The sequence below is a fragment of the Monodelphis domestica genome, chromosome 2 (genome assembly GCF_027887165.1).
Source record: "Monodelphis domestica isolate mMonDom1 chromosome 2, mMonDom1.pri, whole genome shotgun sequence".
NCBI lineage: Eukaryota > Metazoa > Chordata > Mammalia > Didelphimorphia > Didelphidae > Monodelphis > Monodelphis domestica.
The window spans coordinates 119101202-119124340 of record NC_077228.1 but is presented as its reverse complement, the minus strand read 5'-3'; the positions used below and the strand labels follow the sequence as shown (position 1 = coordinate 119124340).

At 39.2% G+C, this 23139-nt stretch overlaps 1 long non-coding RNA gene across 2 annotated transcripts in view; it reads left to right on the top strand.

The window, feature by feature from the left end:
- The window catches only part of LOC103094235 (uncharacterized), a 56463-nt gene that overhangs the window by 22103 nt on the left and 11221 nt on the right, over nt 1-23139 (top strand). Inside the window, exons 2-3 of one of the 2 annotated variants that reach the window (XR_008916206.1) lie at nt 2456-2624; nt 22038-22132. This is a non-coding gene — a long non-coding RNA (uncharacterized LOC103094235). The remainder of the gene's footprint in view (nt 1-2455; nt 2625-22037; nt 22133-23139) is intronic. The other variant, XR_008916207.1, reaches the window with a different exon arrangement.

Below are 23139 nucleotides of genomic sequence, written 5' to 3'. Positions count from 1 at the left end.
AATACAAAAGGGTGCTAAGTACCTATAGTAGTAGTCTCCCAGTAACCGAGGATGACGATTGTCTTTGTGCGTTTTCATCTATGATAGATGAGTGTGCACAAAGACACTTGTGCGTGATGGAGATTTAAGTGGAAAAGTTGATGCACAGAGATAGTCCCATTCTCTCAGCGTTGGAAGCCTGGGTCCAGTGGCACGAAAAGTCGTTACACCTGGAGACTTCCTCAGCTGCATTGGATGGCCGTGTTGTCCTTTGTGCTCCAACACGCCCTAAGCACTCCACAGTGCTTTGCTGTGTCGCCATCTCAGCCCTTGGTTTTTTCCGTCTGTTCAGCCGAAGCAGTCTTCACATGCTGGGTGAGCAAAGCCCTAGTTCACCAGGGGTTGACGACCCGATGGCTACCCTCACAAGGTTTAGCCGGCCTGTCGAAGCCATTGCCCGGAGTGTGGCTGCTGCCTCATGCTAGCAGCTACTGGGAGCCACAAGTGAGAGCTGGGTGTCAGGTGAGGGTCAGAGGTTGGAGAGCTGCCCTAGAAGGGCACGACAAGACCTCCATACCAGAGATATTACCCCTCCCTGAGCACCCCATACACCCCTAAGTACCTATAAAGGTTAAATTAATCACTAAAAGGTCAAGCAACTTACAAAAGGCAAGCTTAGCAAAAGAGATGTGAAATACTCAGAAGATATAATATACACAGAGAAGGTGAGAACTCAAAAGTGAGAACTAAGAATGGGCAGTCCAGGGAAAAGCATCTACTATGATTGGTAGATGTGAAAATTTAGGGGAGGTGACATAAGAGAAAATTCTCTTTAAAAGGACCTCTCTGGGGGGCAGTTGGGTAGCTCCGTGGATTGAGAACTAGGCCTAGAGACTGGAGGTCCTAGGTTCAAATCTGGCCTCAGACGTTTCCCAGCTGTGTGACCCTGGGCAAGTCACTTGACCCCCATTGCCTAGCCCTTATCACTCTTCTGCCTTGGAGCCAATACACAGTATTGACTCCAAGACAGAAGGTAAGGGTTAAAAAAAAAAAAAGGACCTCTCTGAACTCAGTTCAGGGTTTAGGAGTTGAGAGGAGGGTCTCTGAACTCAGTTCAGGAGCTGAGGATTTCAACTTGCTTGGGACAGTCTTGTAGTGAGTGATAAAGACTGACTCTCTCGGCCTTAGGCTCAGCCTTAAGGCCTAGGCCCTTTCTACTATTCTCTCTCTCTCTCTCTCTCTCTCTCTCTCTCTCTCTCTCTCTCTCTCTCTCTCTCTCTCTCTCTCTCTCTCTCTCTCTCCCCTTAATTCCTTCATTTGTATTAATTAAAATCTCCATAAAACCCAGCTGACTTGGGTATTTTCATATTTGGGAATTTTCCCATGGCGACCACTTATTTTTTATTTAAATCAAGACACTAAAAATTATCTTTACAGTTTGGCTGAAACCTTGACAGTTTTGGCAATTCACAGTCTTGGAAACCCACATTTTCACGGTTATACTTCCCATTCTTAATGATGTGTTGTGTGCCAGAAAGAAGGGCATATGTTTTCTTTTTGCTTTCCATTATTGGTGATTGGCTTGCTAAATTACCAGAAACATGACATCGAAATAGGAAAGAATAGAGGAATTGTCTGTAGCAAAAGTTTGAAATTAATAAGCCCACATGGAGATCAACTCATGACACCGGTCCCATTAATATTAAAACAACTGGGATTTGGGACAAGAGACATAGTAGATGTAAATTTTGGCAAATAATCTCTTAAGAAAGTACACATTTCCTTGCAGTTGAGCAGGCACAGATCCACATACCATTTGGGTTAGCCTGTCCCTGGGCCTCAATTCACCAGTTCTCTAAAAGTAGCTTCTAGCCTCTGATGATCTGTTTGAGACAGCAGGTGGTAAAACACCAATCTTCCTACAGTTTAATAGCAGCCTGAAAGGTCTGTAGTAAGGGATGCAAGACCATGTTCATAACGAGAACACTCTTGGCCCACAATTCTTACTGCCTTTTGCTAGACTTCTCAAAATTATCCATTCCTTCAGTAGTTTTTCTCTCTGCAAAGCTACTAACTTAGGAACTCTACCAGGATCAGATAGTCAAAGTATTATGTCTGGGAGCTTTTCAGAATGAGAGAGGAAAAGGGCCAGTGGCTGTGGAGAGGTGACAAGAGAGAGGAGTTGAGAGGATTGGGTCTTTGGGAGAGGAAGTGGGTTTGTGGTAAAGTATGGGTGGGGGGAAGAAAGGATGGGCAGAATTTGAAAGCTTCTTATCAGGAAGGAAGACAGTTGAGAAAACATAAGCACGCATTTCTCATTGCTCTTTAATGTCATTTTCAGAGGATCCTTTTTTTTTGAAACGGGGAAAATGAAGTCAGACAACAAAAACATAAAACTAGCTTCCCCAGGTATCTCAAAAGCAGCTAAACCTGCTAACTTTTATTTTTCATCTCTTTACTTTTCTTCTATTAACAGATCCAAAAAAAAGAGAAAGAGAAGTAGGTTGTTGTCTCTACAAAATAGATGAACAGCCTGAGGGACTGAAGTCTGATGTGCCTTTACCTCACAAGTCATTTGTTGCATAACATCGTACTATTTCCCCAGACAATTGAAGAAACTTTCTTCTTGAAATCCTGCTCCTATTGTATGTACCTTTCTCCCCTTTGTTTGCTCCTCATTTATAAAATGAGTCATGATAGGGGAATCTTCCCAACAATTTCTGGGCCTAAGACAGACAAGTAATAAGTCAGTAAGCCAGCATGCAACATTTATAGGATTATAGAATCATGGATTGGGGGCTAAAAGGAATTATAGAAGTCATCTTATCAGTCCATCCAAAAGCATCTATTAAGTGCTGTAACAAGGGAATCACTTTAAAAGACTGATATATATTAATTTAAGGTCGCCAAGGAATCAGCTATGTAATTCCTAAATGAAAAACTCAAGTCAGCCGTCAGCCTTTTTTGGAGTTTAATTACAATAGGAGTAAGAAAGGAATTAGAGATAGAGAGAGAGAAAAAGGGAGAGAAGGGAATAGGGCTTAAATACCCCTTCTGTTTAGGCTGGGCCAAAAGGCCCAAGCCCTTAGATAGCTGGAGCAAAGAAAAGAGATCAGTCCCTATTACTCACGTGTCCAAAATGGAGAAACAGTCTCAGAGGCCCCCACCTTCAGCTTCCTTCAGAGCAAGCCTTCTCAGAGCCCAGGAACCACACCGACCAAAACCTCAACCACCTCCAGAGCCTTCAGACCCCCTATCTTTAAGGAAACCCTCCAAGTTGCCTCCCCTCAGTCCTCACATCTACCAATCCCTGTTCATCAATTTCCCTGTCAATGGAGGCTCTAGCTTAACCCAGGACCGCCCAGAGGTTTCTGGCTTTTGCACATGTCTGTTGAAGGTCATATTTTCAAATGATTAAATCTTTACTCCTTTGCTACAGCCCTTTCTAAATCCTGTTAACTTGAGTATGGTAGAGATTGGAATAATTAAATTTTGATCTAGGCTGCAGCCCTTACTCAATCCTATTAGGACTGAATAGGGTGGAGATTTATTCCAAGTATCTCCATTGTATCAATTCTAAAATCAATCAAGACTCAAAGAAATTCCTGTTCTATGCTTAAGCATAGGTCAAAGTCCTTTCCATTGTTCAGCAAAGGGTTTCTGTCCTAAAGTAATCTTAAGAAGGGAAGAGAAGGAACCTCCCATGCCAATGGGGTTCCCATTCCAATAGACTATCAGTAAGAAATTTTCCAAGTATGAAATATCCCAATGGTGAAATTTCCAACATTTATAAGTCTAAGGAATTTTGAGGTTTACAGTGCCTACTATGTTCCAGGCACTTTGCTAAGGTGAAATCCAGAGGAGGTAAGACAGTTGCCCAAAGTGACAGGACCATTGTTAGATCCAGGTTCTCTGACTTGAAATCCAGATTTTTGGCCATAGCACCATTGCTGCTCTCCCAAATGAAGTATTCATAGTGTACATGTCTCTACTAGTTCCTTAGGGTATAGAACAATGGTCTCCAAACTTTTTTTGATTGTCTACCCTTATCAGCAAAAAAAATTTTTGAGCACAACCTCCATAAAACATGGATATCTATATCTATATATATATATATGTGTATATATATATATATGTGTGTGTGTGTGTGTGTGTGTGTGTGTGTGTATAACCACACTGATTACTTCCCTCATCAAATATACATAAAAATGGACATTTTAAAAGGATGACCAAAATAACATTTTGAAGATCTAGAAAAAAATTATATTCATGATATTCACATAGAAAAACAAAAAAGTCGAAATTCAAGAGTAATCATAAGAAAAAGTGGGATGGAAGGAAGTCTAACAGTATCAAGATCTCAAATTGTACTATAAGGTAATAATTATTTTTTTGCAAGCAAGCTCAGGATTTGTTTTTTTTTTTTAATTTTCAAATATTTTACCATGTTTCCATGATTTATTTTCTTTCCCTCCCCCTTCCAGAGCCAACAAGCAATTCCACTGGGTTGTACAAATGTTATCACTTGATAATATGTATTTCCATATTATTCATTTTTTCTATAGATTTATCTTTTAAGGCCTAAACCCCAAATCACATACCCATATATATGTGATAAATGATATTTTTCTTTTGCATTTCTACTCCCATAGTTCTTTCTCTCAATGTGGTTAGTATTCTTTCCCATAAGTCCTTTAGGGGTGTCCTGGCTTGTTGCTACTTGTAGCAAAGTCTATTACATTGGATTGTTCCACAATGTTTTACTTTCTGTGTACAATGTTCTCCCGGTTCTGCTCATTTCACTCTGTATCAGTTTATTGAGGTTCTCCCAGTTCATATAGAAATCCTCCAGATCATCATTCCTAATAGCACAATAGTATTCCATCACCATCGTATACCACAATTTGTTCAGCCATTCCCCAATTGCTTCATTTTCTAATTTTTTTTTTTGCCACCACAAAGAGTACAACCAAGAATATTTTTGTACAAGTATTTTTCCTTATTATCTCTTTGGGGTACAAATCTAGTAGTGGTATTGCTAGATCAAAGGGTATGCATTCTTATAAGGTAATAATTATTAAAAATGACTTGGTACAGGGACATCTGGGTTGCACAGTGGATAGAGCACCTTGCCTGGAATTGAGAAGACCTGGGTTTAAATCTGAGCCCAGTTTAAAAGTTAAAAAATAAAACAAGATAAAAATAAAACAATGTTTGTTCCTAAAGTCATTTAGAAACCACTGGGATTTGTTAATTCATGGTCAAACCTGCTCTTTAGAAAAATCACTTTGAAAGCTGTTTGGAAGACAGATTGAAAAGGGAAGAGATCTGAATAAGGTAGACAATTTAGGAGTCAATTATAATAATCTAATCAAGAGATGATAGAGGAATAAACAAAAATGATATTTGTCATCAAATCTTCCTAGTCCTTTCTCTCTCCTTTAAAAATTTTTTTTTTAATTCTTTTTTCCTTTAAAATATTTCTGGCATCTATGTCTTCTTTTCTATTACATCTGTGGCCACCCGCCATTATACTATCTTTTTATACCAGGCTCTTTATCATACCTAGATAAATACCATACCTTCTCTGACCCATCCTCATTATAGGATAATCTTCCTGAGTCATTTGATTTCCTAAATGCCTCCAGCAGAGGCTGTGGAAAGCTTTCTTGGAGTAAGAACCACCTCCTGGCTCTTCTTCATTTTTCTATTGTATATGGTCTAAACTTCTTGGCCTGACATTCCAGACATTTCTCCATAATCTAGCCCCACCCATGTATCCAACTTTTCTGGCCACTTCTGCTTGAGGCTGGTCTCCGTACTGCCCCCCAACATTCTTCAAAAGCAAGCCTTCACTCTTATAGTTTTCTGTGCCAGAAATGTCTTTTACTTATCTAAATCTTACCCATATTTCAGGTCTACTTTGTGTTATTGTTGCATCATTTTTCAGTTGTGTTTGACTCTTCATGACCCCATTGAAACTTAGAAAACATGTTAACATTACCATGTTTTATTGGGTTTTTATTTATTTTTCTCAAATATTTCCCAATTACTTAAAAAGACCCCCAATAACCTTGCCTTCTGTCTTGAAATCTCTGCTGTTCTAAGACAGTTCTAAGACAGAAGAGTGATGAGAGCTAGTCAATTTCAGTTTAATGACTTGCCCAAGGGTCACACAGTTGGAGGTATCTGGGTTCAGATTTGAACCCAGAATCTCCCATCTCTAGGTCTGGCTCTCGATCCACTAAGCCACTTACCTTTTCCTCTCCTAATTGCTTACAGTTTAATCTGGTTCAAGATGCACCATTCTCTTTGACCTCTTTGCTCTAGGTAATTGTTGAAGATGATAACTTCAGAGAAGGTGCCAACCTGTGTCCATAACAGTCTCTATTTGTTGCCCATCATAATCATTTTGGCACTTCATCACATACAGTCATGTCTTATGTGAAGGGTTAAATTTTGGGGTAGGAGTCTCAACAAAAGTTAGGAGAGCAGTTTGGAAAAACACAAAACACTTGGTTTATTTTGAGGACAGTTCAGATAGGAAATAGAAAGCAGGAAATTGAGAGAACTCATACCTATACCTAAGATCCCAATCCTAACTAAAATTTTCTAAAAAACCCTAAATCTATATGCCTTTGAGGGTAGTGTCTTCTGCCAGGCCAGGTCTGGCCTACTATCCTCTGACTATCTAAGAATTTACCCACTATCTAAGGACCTACCTAAGCTAATCAGTAATCAATAGGCTGTTAAGGCATTAAATCTTTTTTCTCTATCCACAACTGTCAGTTAGAAAAACCGCCAGTCTCAGAGAGAAAGTCACATACTCCTCTCCCCAGGGGACCCAGAGACAAAAGCCCTTTTCCACTGTCTGCAACTCCTCTACCAACAGTCAGCCATATCCTCCTGTCACCAACGGACAGCCTGAACAGCAGGGGGGCTCTTACTCAGAACTATCTTTTTGCCCCTTTGCCTCTTAAAGAGAAAAAGGCAGAGATTAAGAAAAACTCTCAACATTTACATTAAACACTTAGCTATTTTAGACATGTCCTATTTCTCCAACAAGGACCATTTCTTTATTTTTATATCTCCCTCATTGTTTAGTCCATTGCCTAGACTATAGATTCTTATTTTTCTGTGTTGGAATTATTTTTTAATGAACTCTGTTGTTGATCTTATATAAGCAAAACAATTTCATATAGGTTAGAAGGGGAGATCATAAATGACCTTTATTTCATGCCCAACATATATACAGTATTCTATAGGGACTAATGCAATATGCACTATACATCATATGTGTGTGTGTGTATATATGTGTGTCTGTGTGTAATTAAGCCCTTGCCTAAGAATTGATAATAAGTATTGGTTCCAAGGTAGAAGAGCAATAGGGGCTAGGTAATTGGGGTTAAGTGCCTTGTGCAGGATTACACAACTAAAAAGTGTTTGAGGACAGATTTGAACCCAGGGGTGGCTCTCCATCCACTGAGCCACCTAGCTGACCAAGATTATATTAGAGGCAACTAGGTGACACTATGGATAGATCCTTGGGCCTGGAGTCAGGAAGACTGGAGTTCAAATATGTCCTCAGACATCTCCTTCCTATGTGACCCCAGCCAAATGTAAGGATAATTTTAGGGTTGTGACCTAATCTAAATTAATTTTGGTCTCCAGGGAATATCCCAAATAAAATACCCAACTTAGTTTGGAAATTTATGGTGGTTTAATTAATATAGAGGGAAGGAATTAAGGAGAAGGGAGAGGGAAAGGGTGTAGGATTTCTCCTGCCTGGTCTGTGCCAGGGGGAGTTCAAAGTCCTCCGCCATGAGGTCTCTGAAGAAGATTAGTGGCTTTCTAAGAGGATAGTGTTTGGCAGGTAAAGGAGAAAGAATCAGCTTAAACTCCGATAGAGCTCAGTAAAGATGCCTCACTTGAACTAAGCTACTCAGCTTCCTCCAGTAGGGTACCAAGGAAAACTCTTCATCGCTAAACCTGGACAATAGCAGCCGCCACCCAAGATGCCAAAATGGTCAGCACAATCTGCCAGCCACCTCTCTGCTGCCAAAGAGGCCAGAGAGAGGAAGTGACACGAAATATATAGATAGTTTTACATCACTTTCCTGCATCTTACATGTACTAATGGTAGCTTAAGCTTGATTTAGGACAGCCCAGGGATCTGTCAGCTGTTTCTGATTTGTTATTTGTCTGTCATAGGCCATCCTCCTAAATATTTAATCCTTAAGTATTAGTGTAGACATTCCTGTTTTTGTTAGACTAAGTAGGGTGGAGAAATCTAAAGTTCACACAAATCATTTAATCTCTGCCTGCCTCAGTTTCCTCATCTATAAAATGGGAATGATGATAACAATAATACCTACTTCCCAAGATAGTTGTAAAGATCAAATGAGATAATAGTTGAGTGCTTAATACAATGTTTGACACATGGTGGGGACAAGTTAAACACTTGTTTTTGTCCTGTTTCCCTTAGGGACAAGAACTATGTCTATTCTGAATTTTGTGCCTCTTCTTGTACTTTAGAGGTTCTGAGCACAACTTCCATGTTTAATAGGCACCTGCCATTTTGTATTGCCTCCAGTATGTGGCAGAGTATTAAGATGGATACTCTGGACAGATATAGAGGACAGAAAAGACAGAACAATATATAGAGTTTTACATATATTATCTTGTTTGATAACCAAACAATCTGGTAAGGCAAGAGCTTTTCTCACAATCTCTATTTTACAGATGAGGAAACCATGGCTACAAGAGCCTAAACTTGCTCTGGGTCACCCACTCATGAGTTACTAAGGTTGGACTCTAATCCGGGCCTTCCTGACCACCAGTTCAGCTCCATTACACTCCTGAGTATGTCATGAACCAAATTAAAATGAAATTGCTAGGTGACCTTGGGCAAGTCACTTAACCTTAGTTGCCTAGCCCTTCATATTCTTCTGCTTTGGAACTAATGCTTAGTATCTATTCTAAAATGAAAAGTAAGGGTTTTAGAAAAAAAATGCAATTGGGAAATATTTAACAAAATAAACAGAACTATAAAAAATAGATAATTTTACATTTTAAAACTAAGCAGATATTCAACCCAAAGGCATCTATTTGAATTTGATACCACTGTAATAAACTTTTAGTATTTTCATCGTTTCTATCCTCATGAAGCTTTCAATATTGTTAATTATATAGGACAAATACACATAAAAGACTTGACTTTCCTCCATACCTGGACTGTTTAGACTCACTCCCTTTGCTTCATATATCTTTCATTTTTCTCTTGACTACAAAACTCATCTGACCAATGGCTGGAGAAGCTTTACCACTTAATACTTCTGTGGCTCTGGGCTAAGCACTTACATTCTCTGAGTTTTGCTTCTTCCTTATAAAATGAAGATGTTGAACTAAATGTCTTCTAACCCTAAACTATGATCCTGTGAACTCAAGTTTTCCTTTTAGCAGTCAGGAAGATGCAAAAATTACTACACGAGTATGGGTAGAGTGAACCTAAATTTCAAGTAAATATATAAAATCTTTTTTACCTCTGGAATTTCAACTTTTTAATAGGCTCCAATAGACTTTAATCTTTTGTGTGATTTCATAGCCTCATGGACTTTTAAAACTGAAAGAAACCTTAAAGACCCTTCCTAAACCAAACCCCTCATTTTTTTAGATAAGGAAACTGAGGTAAAAGGATGGTAAGTTATTTGTTCAAGTTCATAGCCCTACCTAAAAAACAATGGACATTGAGTCAAAAGAACTTCCTCATATAATAGCTTTAACATTTACTACACTGCAACTGCCTGAATACAGAGGTTGAGGGGACATGACAGAGGATAGACTTTAAATGAACACTCTAATGCAAATACTATCAACAAAGCAATGGGTTCAAATCAAGAAAACATCCAATGCCCAGTGGACTTACGCGTCGGCTATGGGGGGTGGGGGGGAGGAAAAGAAAATGATCTATGTCTTTAACGAATAATGCTTGGAAATGATCAAATAAAATATATTAAAAAAAAAAAACAAACAAAAAAAAACATTTACTACACTGGGCATGCCATAACCCCTCTAAACCTCACGGGTTTTGTCCAATCATTTTCAGTCATGTAACCCCATTTGGAATTTTCTTGGCAAAGATACTAGAATTATTTGCCATTTCCTTCTCTAGCTCATTTTACAGATGAAGAAACTCAGGCAAAGAAGGTTAAGTGACTTATCCAGGGTCACTTAGCTAATAAGTATCTAAGACCAGATTTGAATTTACAAAGATGAGTCTTCCTGACTCCAGGCTTGGCATTCTATCCACAGCATGACCTAGATGTCTTAATTTCCTCAAATAAATGAGAAAGATTGGAAAAGATGATCCTTAAGATTCCTTCCAGATGTATAATTCCTTGAGTCTAGTTTCTTTTGATAAAGATCAGTGTCAAATTGTCAGTCCTAATGAGATTGATCTGTCAGAGGCAAATGAATAAATACATGAATGATAAAGCATTATCAGTGGCATATTATCTACCAGTGCTAAAGACTATTGGTTGGGAACATGGAAGGAAAGTCAGTTACTACCCCTAATGAAGTAAATAACATTAAAAGGGGAATAGGGACCCTGAAGGGGCAATTGATCCAGAAATTTACATGCATAGTAAGCAGGGCTATAATGGAGTAGATTGACACATCTCTTTCTGAAATAATGACTAGGTTAATTTGATTATAGTTTCATAACTATTGGAGGAAGGTTTTGAAAGAGTATACTGCAAGGCAAATCAAACAGCATTATCTTGTCTGATAAAGCAAATTCACTCTCTGGCTAGAAAAAATGAATGGCATTCCATAGCTCAGGAAATTTGCTAGACATTTCTATGTCCCTAGATCTTTGAAATACAGTGAAACAGAGATAATGAGGTCATTGACAAATAGAACAGCACCTGGTCCAAGATCAGTGACCTACACAACACAGGCCATGCCAGCAATCCTTAGTCATAGGATCAGGAAAGGAGAGTGAGGCTCAGTGTGTCTCATGAGAGCAGAGGACTTAGGAGTAGCTGCTTTTGCAAACTTTTGCTGAGTGCTTAAAATTTAGATGTATTGCCATTTCCCTAGGCTCTAGAAGACCTTATAGTCTTTATTATACCATTTTACACTTAATATGCAGTCATGTTATTCTGTAATTGTATCAGAAAGACTTGTCTTCATGAGTTCAAATCTGGCCTCAGATACATACTAGTTGTGTGACTCTGGGCAAGTCACTTAACCCTATTTGCTTCTGTTTTCTCATCTGTAAAATGAGCTGGAGAAGGAAATGGAAACCACTTCAGTATCTTTGTCAAGTAAACTACAAAGGGGTTAACAGAAAATGAGATAAGACTGAAAATTGCTTAACAAACAAATCATGTTTGTTAATTTTATTTTCCCAATTATGTTGTAAGTTCTTCAAAGTCAGGAAGGAGCTATGCCTTGTATACATATATGTCATATACTTCTTCTGTATTCCCTATAGTGCTAAGCATGGCTGAACACAAAGGAGATACTCCATAGATACTTACTAAATTAAGTGACAAATTCCTCAGTGGCATGAAAAGTTATTTTCATATTCACATGTAAGGATGGGAAAAATTTAGTTCCCTCCCTCAGCTCAGTTGAAGTAATCATCTGAGATATAATCACATATATGGCAGTGTGTTAGTAGGGCGACATGGTATTAACACCTGATGATCTCTTTCTGAAGTTTGAACATTTTTCTCTGATGGAATTAAAGGACTCCTAGCCATTGGAAAAGCAAAGAAGTTGGCCATATCCCGTGGGATTTTAAGTATCTAAGCCTTAGAGACTTGGACAATCAAATAGTTCTGGTGAATTCAAAAGCCAGAAGAAGAGGGAGAAAAAACAGCTCTTCACCTCTTGGAGGGGGAAGCAGTAGAGATTTAATTTTCTTCTCTTCCCAACTCACACTGGTCATGGCATCAAACAGCAGAGCTACTAGCCCCCAAAAGGCATAGTCTATCCAGCAGATAGGGAGTTCATGAATTCAGAAGTGTCTGGGCAGGTGCCAGCAATTAAGCAGACATACTCTCCAGACAAACATTAATGTAGAGATAATCACTCCAGGTTGGAAGCAACTTCAAAGACTGTGATCCCTGGCATTAGAAAACAGAGACAAATAGGGACTCAAGAGAGTCCTGACCTGGCAATAGAGATGGATTACAAAAAAGATTGAATGAGGAAACAAAGTACTTCCTGTAGCATCAGGGTTGAGTTGTCTTGGACACAGACATGCTCCCTATACACATGTCTCACTACCATTATATTCTGAATTTTTGTCCAGTTTTACCAAGGACACTATGTTTATTTGTGGAAGAATGTCCTCCACGTTTGACAGGGAAAGATCCTTCATAGGTACTATTCTTCCTTTGCTTTGTTGAGAGATAATTGTCTACTGGCTGTTAACAGGAAACATGGGGGTGTTCATAGGATATCCTAGATCCTGAAGGAGTAGCAGCCTCTCAACTTGGACCCTACCTGTGGTGGTGCAAGTCAAGTTGGAGGAATTGCTCAGAGAGGATTCTATGTAGGTAAGATCTAAAAAAAGGAATGAATACATTGTCAAAATTTCCACTCTTCTAATCTCCATTAAATATCAGTATAAGCAGAAAACCTCAGCTCAAGCAATCCGAATTTTTGTTACAAAATGAAAATTTAAATGATTAATGCAAATCTTGTTCATGAAATTGCAATTCTAAATGACTAGATAAAGTTCAATAAAATATCTAAATTTCAATGTTAGGGATTTAAGACTTATTTCTCACTCTTAAAGAAGTAAAACACAGAGCTCATAGATTACTAGAAAGACACATTACCTTCTTGGGAGTTCTCTAACATCCAGGATATGCTCTCAGTAAAAGCTACTCCTACTATTTTTTTTATTTGTTCCCTTATCTCTGCTCTCTTCCTCCCTTTTCTTATGCCCCTTTATACTGCCAAATACATAACTCTTTAAACAGGAAGCTTTCAACAAATCTCTTTCATCCTTAGTCACTTCATCTGTAAAATGGAAATAATTTATTCCCTAAACTTTAATCTTTTCGATTTTGAGCTCATGGAAGGCAGGGACAGTTTTCTGCTCTTTTTGTATTCCCAGTGCCTGACATATTAGTAAGCTTAATAATAAATGGTTTACATTCTGGAGGGCAATTTGGAACTATATATAAAGGGCTATAAAACTGTGCCTACTCTTTGATCTGGTCATGCCACAACTGGGTCTGTATCCCAGAGATAACAAAAAAAGGGGGAAAGGACCTACTTGTGCAAAAATATTTATAGCAGCTCTTTTTGTGGTAGCAAAGAATTGAAAATTAAGGGGGATGTCCATCAATTGGGGAATGGCTGAACAAATTGTGGTACATGTTGGTACTGGAATACTATTGTGCTATGAGAAATGATAAGCAGGATGATTTCAGAAAAAACTGGAAAGATCTGTGGGAACTGATACAGAGCAAAATAAGCAGAACTGGGAGAATATTGTATACAACAGCAATATTGGATGATGAAAACTTGGCTACTCTCAGGAGTGCAATGATCTGGGATGATCCTGAAAGATTTATGATGGGGAATGCTATCCACCTCCAGAGAAACAACTGTGAGTCATTTTTCACATCAGTATATTTGTGGCTTTATTTTGGGGTTTTGATTTTGTATGATTTTGCTCTTGCCACAATGACCAATATGGAACCAATGACCAATAAGGAAGTGCTATGACAATAACAAATTTTTAAAAAAATAGTTTAGTCAGTAGGCTTAATAATAAATACTTATTGAGTGATTGACTATCAGTATCAGCAGGAAAACTAAAGCTTTTGTAACCAACAGAAATAATAATACTTGCTATGTTAAAATTGTATCTTGGGGGGGCAGCTGGGTAGCTCAGTGGTTTGAGAGCTAGGCCTAGAGACAGGAGGTCCTAGGTTCAAATCTGGCCTCAGACACTTCCCAGCTGTGTGACCCTGGGCAAGTCACTTGACCCCCATTGCCTAACCCTTACCACTCTTCTGCCTTGGAGCCAATATTCAGTATTGACTCCAAGACAGAAGGTAAGGGTTAAAAAAAAATTGTATCTTGCTTTGGTCCTTCTGACCAACTTTGCTTGCACCCCTTCTAGTTAATAAGTTTATAAGTAATCAGTATAAAATCAGCAATAGCAGGAAGTAAGACTGCAAAGAAAAACCTAGAAGTCATATACAAACCATCCCAAAGAACAAAGGAGCAGAATTTATGTATTGTATCATATTAACCAAAAATTGTATCCTGGTAATATCTGCTAAATCAGGAGAAGCCATCCAAGCTTTGCTGTCAGGGACTTTTGGTCCTATGATATAACTCCTATGTCCTATGTAGATCTCAGATAAATTCTAGATACCCACAATAAGTAGAAGATGGTGTGTTATTTTGTTAACTTTAAAGTTTTACCAACAACTTTGAGCTGATTTGAATACGATAAATGAACTACCCCCAAGATGGCATAGGTAAGAGTTAGTCTCTTCCCCCCATAAAATCCTCTAAAATTGAGACTTCAGCACCCAACCCAAGCACTCTTCCATCTTCACTGGAAGATTCATTCACCATTTATTCATTCTGCCAAGCAGTCCCAACACCAATTCATGGTTCTCCATGCCTGTCCCCCACCCCATCCTCTTTCTCATCACTGCTTGCCTTCCTCCACCACTCAGACAGACTCCTTATTCCAGGTTGTCTTGACTCTGTCCTCCCTTTCATAGTTGTCTCTGCACTTTCTGTACTTTACTGAAGTATGATGATAGCTCCATTTCTCATTTCTTGATGCCATCAAGTACCCAAAGAACCAGACGTGCCTTCTTCATTTCATAATATCCTAAATTAATTCTCATTTCACTTGCCCTGACTCTCTCACAGTGGGATTATGGAGATCAGATGGGACATTCGATTTGAAGATGCACTAAAAAACATAGGCATGCAAGATATGTTAACTGGCCCAATTTGATATAGTATCCATTTGGGAAACAGGCAGCTTCTGTGACAGATTTAAAAATTTAAGCAAAAGAGGCCGTTTGGATTCCTTCACAATGAAGTCTCCATGAATCCCAGCAGGAATTAGCCCAGGCTATTGGCAATTGCTCATCAATTAGGAGGCTCTCTGGTTTTGGAGGCCAAGAGCAGAACACAAAAGTCAACTATAAACCATGGGTAAGCCTAAACCATACCCTACAGAACTCATGGGAAAAGACAGTATATTTGTAGAGAAGTCTAGAGGGCCTTTTGTCTTGGCAGCACTCACGCCCACCTTCCTGCAACTTCTGTAGTCTCTCGTCCTGGGTCTGTATGACCAGGGGCTGGAATTCCATGTCCTTTAAGATCAAGGCCAGTTCTAAATTCACGGTCCTACCGAGATAGAAAGGTTAGATAAGATATGGTTCTTCTCCACAAGAACTTGTTACTTGAAATTATTTAAGGCTAGAATTCAAACCCTGGGGAGTGGTGAAGCCTCCTCACACACCCTCCTCACAGCCCTGCCCAGAACGGTCAGGTTTCCTCTCCCAGTTCATAAAATCCAGGGTGAGGCTTCCCAGGTACCCTGGCCTCTCTCCCCTGACCTCCACCAGGCCTGGTACTGAAGATGGCTAAGCCAAGCCAGAAAACAGCCTTCCCTAATCCTGCCCAGCAAACAGAGGGGCCTCAGTGAACGTGGCAGCCTGTAAATTGTCCTTTTGTTTTCCAGGCTTTACTGAACACAGTCTTATTTCATGTGACTGCTATTTCAGGAGGAGTAAATATTGCCGGCGGTCTGTTTAAAAAGGCCAATGACCTGAATTTTTTTTCTTTTCTTTTCCATTTGAATTATCTCCAAGAGGCAAGCCTGTCTAATTATTGTGCAGATTTAACTCATTGGCTTTTGGTTTTTAATTCACTCTTCTTGTCTCAGGATAGTGTCAATGGGCTTTGTAAAGAGAGAGAGAGAGAGAGCCATCCTAGACCCAGTGGGGCCTCTACCTTAACTGACTAAGAAATCAAAGGAGTATACCCAAGTAGGGGCACAGAGCTAAAGCCAGGGGAGCTCCCATAAGCCGCCATGTTTTTCTGAGCTGGTATTTGCTCTGCAATGACAATGGCTTTCCTTTGATTGATTCTGTGAAAATAGCAACCTCCTGGTTGGCTTGAGAGTAAAGAAAGAGGGAGAGAAATGAGATGAAACTTCTGAGATTTACATAATTTAAATTACAGTATTGTTTTTCCACACAGTTCTTTTCCCCAAAATTGGGGTTTGAGGAAAGTATAGGTCTTGGAACTTGCTCCAGGAGCCAAAATGATTTGCTAAGCTTCTTTGTTTGGGGAGTGGGAGTAGGGGGGAGAAGAGTTAAATGAGTTAAATTAACTGCTGATCTCCAAGAATTCCTGATTCAAATAAAAGAAGCCCTACTAGATCGGGAACATTCCCTTTCTCCCTTTGCTCTCCTCCAACTTGATCCAAAACTCCTAATATAACATATCCAACTTGCTAGGCAGTATGACTTCAGGTGATTCCAGTTCTACCTTCACCATACTTTGGGACTTAATAAATTATGTTTCCTCAATTCACTCATCTGTAAAATGGGGAAAGCAGTGTATTGAGTATCTCTGGCCTCAGTTTCCCAGATCAAGGTAGGCCATATATTCCCAACTGTGTTCTAAAGGTATCACCTGAGGACTTGGAGTGTCTCTTCTTTAATATCATTGGCTAAACGTTCCTCCCACTGTTACCATTAGTGACTAGCTTCCTAGTTCAATTTAACAAATCATTTATCAACTTTAGGCAGTTAGGTGGCACAATGGATAGATCAGTTCCTAGAATCAGGAAGACCTGAGTTCCAGTTTGGCCTCAGACACTTCCCAGCTGTGTGACCCTGAGAAAGTCACTTAAACCTGTTGGCCTCAGTTGCTCCTCTGTAAAATGAGCTAGAGAAGGAAATGGTGAACTACTCCAATATCTTTGCCAAGAAAGCCCCAAATGGGGTCACAAAGACCAAGACACAACTGAACAACAACATTTACTTTAAAGATATAACACAAATAAAAAGCATAACTATTTCTCCCAACGTGTGGGGGGAACTCTCTTCCCATCAATCTCTAGGGAGCATGGACTCAGAATACATTTATTATTATTTGTGAACCCTTACCTTCCATCCTGAAATCAATACTATGTATTGGTTCCAAGGCAGAAGAGTGGTAAGGACTAGGCAATGGAGGTTAAGTGACTTTCCCAGGGTCACACAACTAGGAAGTGTCTGAGGCCAGATTTTGAATCTAGGACCTCCCATCTTTAGGCCTGGCTCTCAATCCACTGAGCTACCCAGCTGCCCCCCACACCCCCCTTTCAACAATTATTGGTCTGGGTCATTAAGGTGGATTCTCCAAGCATCAGTGCTAGGCTGACTATAAATCTTACAATGTATCCCACTCTTGAACTCCTGGGCTTTCTAAATGTCCAAGCATTCAGTCAGTTTGCTTTGCTGGGATTGCTCAGAAGGATGTAGCTCCAGATTGATCTCTTTCACTTAAAATAAAAAAAAAAATTAACATCAAGGTAGGTATAGAACAAAGGCTACATGTTGGCTTCAAAGGGAGTGGGTTTAAGGCTTCCCTTCCTACAGAACTGACTCTCTCCAGTCATGGATGAAGGAGTCAAACTAAGAATAGAGACCCAACAAGAGTCAGGTCTTTTAAAGCCACTCCAGTTCTAATGGCAGCCAAACAAAGAGGCTGCCATTTATTCTGTGGAGAGTGGAATATAACTTATTACAGTATATTTATAAATTCTCCAAAGTCTCTTTAATGTACTCCATCACCCATTATTGTTAACTCTCTTGGGCTCAGGATCCCAAGCCTTTCCCATGGGGAATCACACCAGCCAAACATGCTGATACACTATGCACAAACCTATAGGGACTAAGCCCATTGGGCTTAATTATACTATCAATAGCTCTGACAAAGGAATATCATCATTCTATAAATTTAAACTACAAATGTTAAGTAATAACACTTTTGATTATACATTAAAGTTTGCTTCAACAAAACTTCCATACTGCACAAGCATTCAATTGCTATTCATTTTCGTTCTTTTGTTGGTGGTTATTAGGGATAGTCTCATAATTTAATTGGTATAAGACTTTTAAAAAAGATTTTATTTCATCAATGACACATAATAACAATTTTCCGCATATGTTTTCTGAATTTATAAGTTCCAAATTCCTCCTTCCCTTCCCTCCCCCTTCTGGGAGATGGTAAGGAATTTGATCAGGGTTACATATGGATTATCATGCAAAACATATTTCTATATTGTTCATTGTTGTAAGAGAATACTCATGTAAAACCAAAACCCTAAAATAAAAATCCAGATACATTAAAGTAAAAAAATCATAAGCTTTAATATGCATCTGACTCCAACAGTTCTTTCTCTGGAGGTGGATAGTATTCTTTGTCATAAGTCCTTCAGAATTGTCCTGGATCGTTGTGTTGCTGAGAGTAGTTAAGTCCATCACAGGTGATCATCCCACAACACTGCTATTACTGTGTACAATATTCTTCTGGATCTGCTTATTTCACTGTATCAGTTCATGCAAGTCTTTCCAGCTCTTTCTGAAATCATTTTGGTCATCATTCCCTACAGCACAATAGTATTCCATCATCAGCACATACCACAATTTTTATTCAGCATTCTCCAATGGATGAATACCCTCTCAATTTCCAATTATTTTGCCACCACAAAAAGGGCTATTATAAATATGTTTGCACAAGTAGGTCCTTCCCCAGCTCCACTTTAAAAAAAATCTCTTTGGGATACAAGCCTAGTAGTGGTATTTAATGCACAGTTTTGGACACAGTTCCTTTGGACATAGTTCCAAATTGTTCTCCAGAATGGTTGGATCAGTTCACAGCTCCAGCAATGCCACATCCAACATTTATCACTTTCCTTTACTGTCATATTGGCCAATCTGATAGGTATGAGGGGGTACCTCAGAGTTGTTTTAATTTGAGAAATTAGACCTTTAACAGAGAAATCTGTTATAAAAATGGTATAAGACTTCTATTGGTTCAAGCCAACAAGCATTTATTATGCTCTTACTGTGTGCCAGGCACCATGCTAAGGAAATGTGTCAACGAAACTCCCTCCCCTAAGACTGATCAGCAATTGCTACCATTTACAGTCTTAGAGTTTCCAAGACCACTCAGGAGTTAAAGTGGCCTGCCCATGACCACACAGCCAGAAGAGTCAGGATTTGAATCCAGATCTTTCTCTTTCAGTAAACCCCAATGCTTTTAGATTACCATTATTGGGGCACCTGGGTGGCTCAGTGGATGGAGAACTAGGCCTGGAGATGGGAGGACCTAGATTCAAATCTGACCCTTCCTAGCTGTGTGACCCTTGGCAAGTCACTTAATGCCAGCCCTTTCTGTCCTTATTCCTTAGAATCAATTATGAATCCTAAGACAGAAGGGGTTTTAAAAGTTACTATTATTATATGAACTTTAGAAAAGCAAGTGTTAGAAAGAGACAAGAAAGTGTTAGAAAGAGACAAGAAAATATTCCCTAGCAGTGTTTGTGACTCTAACAACAGCAGGACCTTAAAGGCACTTGACTTCAAGTAGAACCAAACGAAAGACATCAGAGAAAATAGAAACATCAAAACAATTAGCTCATTTCTCCCAGGATTTCTGACTTCATCTTTCTTAGACTCTTGGATACAAAATTTCTCTCTCTTTAAATGTTCAAAACCTGATTTATTAGTTTTGTGTACTTGGCCAAGTCTCTTACCCTCCTTTTGTCTCAGTTTTCTTGTCTATAAAATAAAAGGATTGAGCTAAATCCTGCAATCCTAAATAATTTTTGGTAAGTCATTGTATATCAAAGGTAATTGCTTTCCCTAAGTGGCCTCTTCACTACATTTAAGACATATGACAGTATGTCTTAAATGACAGTAAACAATTAGGAAAGTCATCCTGGCTTAGATTTAAACAGGAATACACCTTTTGAAAAGATGAACCTGATAGTGCTGAAAATAGCTTACAGCTTCCCCCAGCTATCTTCTTTCTCAAAACTGACCAAAAATATCTTTTGATTTTCTCTCTTCCTTCCCACTTACCATAAGAGAATTGTCTCATCTCATCTTAACATTCAACCTGATTTCAGACCTCTACTCATAATTAAGTTATGAATCTTTTGCTTTTAGGATCTGTTTTCATTTTATAGCTTTCTGATTAGTTCATTCCCAAGTCTGATGTGGGGTTGCAAAGCCAAGTTATATTGTTAGACAGAATCTTTATCACCATCATCACCAAGTATTTTACCACCTATAGCCAATGATTCTGATTTTCATGTTTCATTTGTGTTGAATTTCAAGTTCTGCTACTTCTTTGCTCAAGTAAATGATAACTTCCTTGTGCCTCAGTTTCCTCTTCTATAAAATGGAAATAACAATATTAATCTTATTTATCTCATGAAATTTTATTATGGAATCTTTATAACACAAATTATAAAAATTATTTAAAAAAATACAAAGAAACTCCTACTAGGAGCATGGAACATCAGGACATTACTTGATAGAGAGAATACCCCAAGACCGGAGAGAAGAATAGCTCTAATCAGTAAAGAACTGGCGCGATATAACATCGACATCGCAGCCTTAAGCAAAACATGCTTACCAGAAGAGGGATCACTCAGTGAACCCACCACTGGATACACCTTCTTCTGGAAAGGTAGAGCCTCAAATGAAGACAGAATCCACGGTGTTAGCCTGGCCATCAAGACCAGTTTGCTCAAACAGCTACCAGGCTTGCCTGTGGGCATCAGTGAGAGGCTCATGAAGATCCGTTTGCCTCTCAGCAAAGACTGGTATGCCACAATCATCAGCGCATATGCCCCAACACTGACCAGCACAGAGGAGACCATCGAGCAGTTCTACTCTGACCTGAGTGCTGTCCTGTACTCAGTGCCCACAAATGACAAGCTGATACTACTGGGAGACTTCAATGCCCACGTTGGCCAGGACCATGAAAGATGGAAAGGAGTGCTCAGCAAACACGGCGTGGGCAAAATGAACAACAATGGCCTACTGCTACTCAGCAAATGCTCAGAGTTCTAACTCACCATCATGAACACTGTGTTCAGAATGGCGAACAAATATAAAACAACGTGTATGCACCCAAGATCAAAACAGTGGCATCTCATTGACTACATCATTGTACGCCGGTGAGACATCCAGTATGTACAGATCACCAGAGCCATGAGAGGAGCTGAATGCTGGACAGACCACTGATTGGTTAGAGTGACTCTTCAAATGTGCATTGCACCTCACCATCCAAAAGGCGCCCAGACAGTTCATGCATTTTACAACGTGAGTCCTCTTAGAGATCCATCTTATTTGCAAACATTCCAGTCCTGCCTGGACGACAAGCTGTCTGCCAAGGGACCACTCACTGGAAGCTCAACCGAGAAATGGAACCAGTTCAGAGACACAGTGAAGGAAACATCAAAGGCAGTCCTAGGCCCAAAACAACGCAACCACCAGAACTGATTCGATGAGAACAACACAGCTCCATTATATTTATACAAAGAACTCATTAAGTTCTTTTTCCTCCTCACCAGACCTTTGACCAGAACTGATTACCAAAAACAATGTAGATCCTTTGCAGTTTCCCTTTGAGACAGTGAAATAACTTTAAAAAAAATTAAAAAGTAGAAAGTCAAGAGACCATGGAATTTGGCTCTTTACAAGGCCTCTGGCAGATTAGATTTTCCTTCCCAGGCGTCTCTTTTAAGGTTACAGCACACCGCCATCGAAGATGTTGAAACTACACCCAACTCTGGCCCAAGCCATGATTCCTCATGGCAAATTCAAGAGAGGCCACATATTTTGTTTGTGATGGCAGATACTCCTACAGACTCAATGATCTACCTCTGTAGGAGTGAGATTGGTTTGGGCAAATCCCATCACTCCCCAAGGCTCTAAGAACCAGGTTCTGGGTTTATTAATTTGTTTTTTGTTTTTTTTTAGTGACAGTGCAAGGAGCACTGATCAGTCAGGAGACCTGGGTTTATGTCTTGCATCTGCTATTAGCTGTGGGATGACCTCTCATCTCTGAACCTCAGGTTTGTTATCTGTAAAATGGTGATCATTCTATCATCCTTATAGGATTGTCTTGAGAGTATTTCATAAGCTTCAGAGGTCTATGGAAATGTGTTTTTGTTGCCTATATCTTTAGGTGATCCACAGATGATATAGGAGAGATGATCACAATATTCCCTTCCAAAGAAAAAGCTGTGATGTGAGTCTCTTCCCTTCTCAGAGTTTTATTAACAATATAGGGACTGCAAGGTCGCCTAGTGGATAGAGCCAGGCCTGCAGATGGCAGGTCTTGAGTTGAAATTTGGCCTCAGACACTTTCTAAACTGTGTGACCCTGGGGAAGTCACTTAAACCCAAATACCTAGCCCTTACTGCTCTTCTGCCTTGGAATCTAAGATAGAAGATAAGAGTTTTTAAAAAAAACCCAATATAATAATAACACTAGTGATAATGAGACTCAAACAATGTAGAGATTGAGAATCTGACTGGTAAAGCCAGTTAGCAGTCAATTAATTAACAAGCATTTACTAAGTGCTTCCATTACACTCAAAGACATTGTACTAGATGCTGAACCTACAGTGACCACTTTTTAAAGCTAATTTTTTATTTTTTCCAGATTACATGTCAATACAATTTTTAATAGTCATTTTCTGACATTTTGCAATCCATGTTCTCTTCCTCCCTTCCATACCTCCCCCCTCATCCCAAGACAGAAGGTAATATAATATAGGTTGTACCTGTGTTATTATCCAATAAATATTTCCATGTTTGTCACATTGTAAAACAAGATATGTATTGCTTACACTAATGAAAAATTCATGGAGGAAGTAAAGTGAAGAATGATATGCTTTGAGCTATCATTTCCTTCTATGGAGGTGAATAGACAGTGACCCTTTTGGAGGGAAGAGTGGCAATACAAGATGTTCACACAGAGTTCGTTTTAGGGAAATAGGCACTTAATAAACATTTATTGAGTCGAAACACATGAGACATACTTCTGTACAACTATTAATCTACAAAGGAAAATGTTT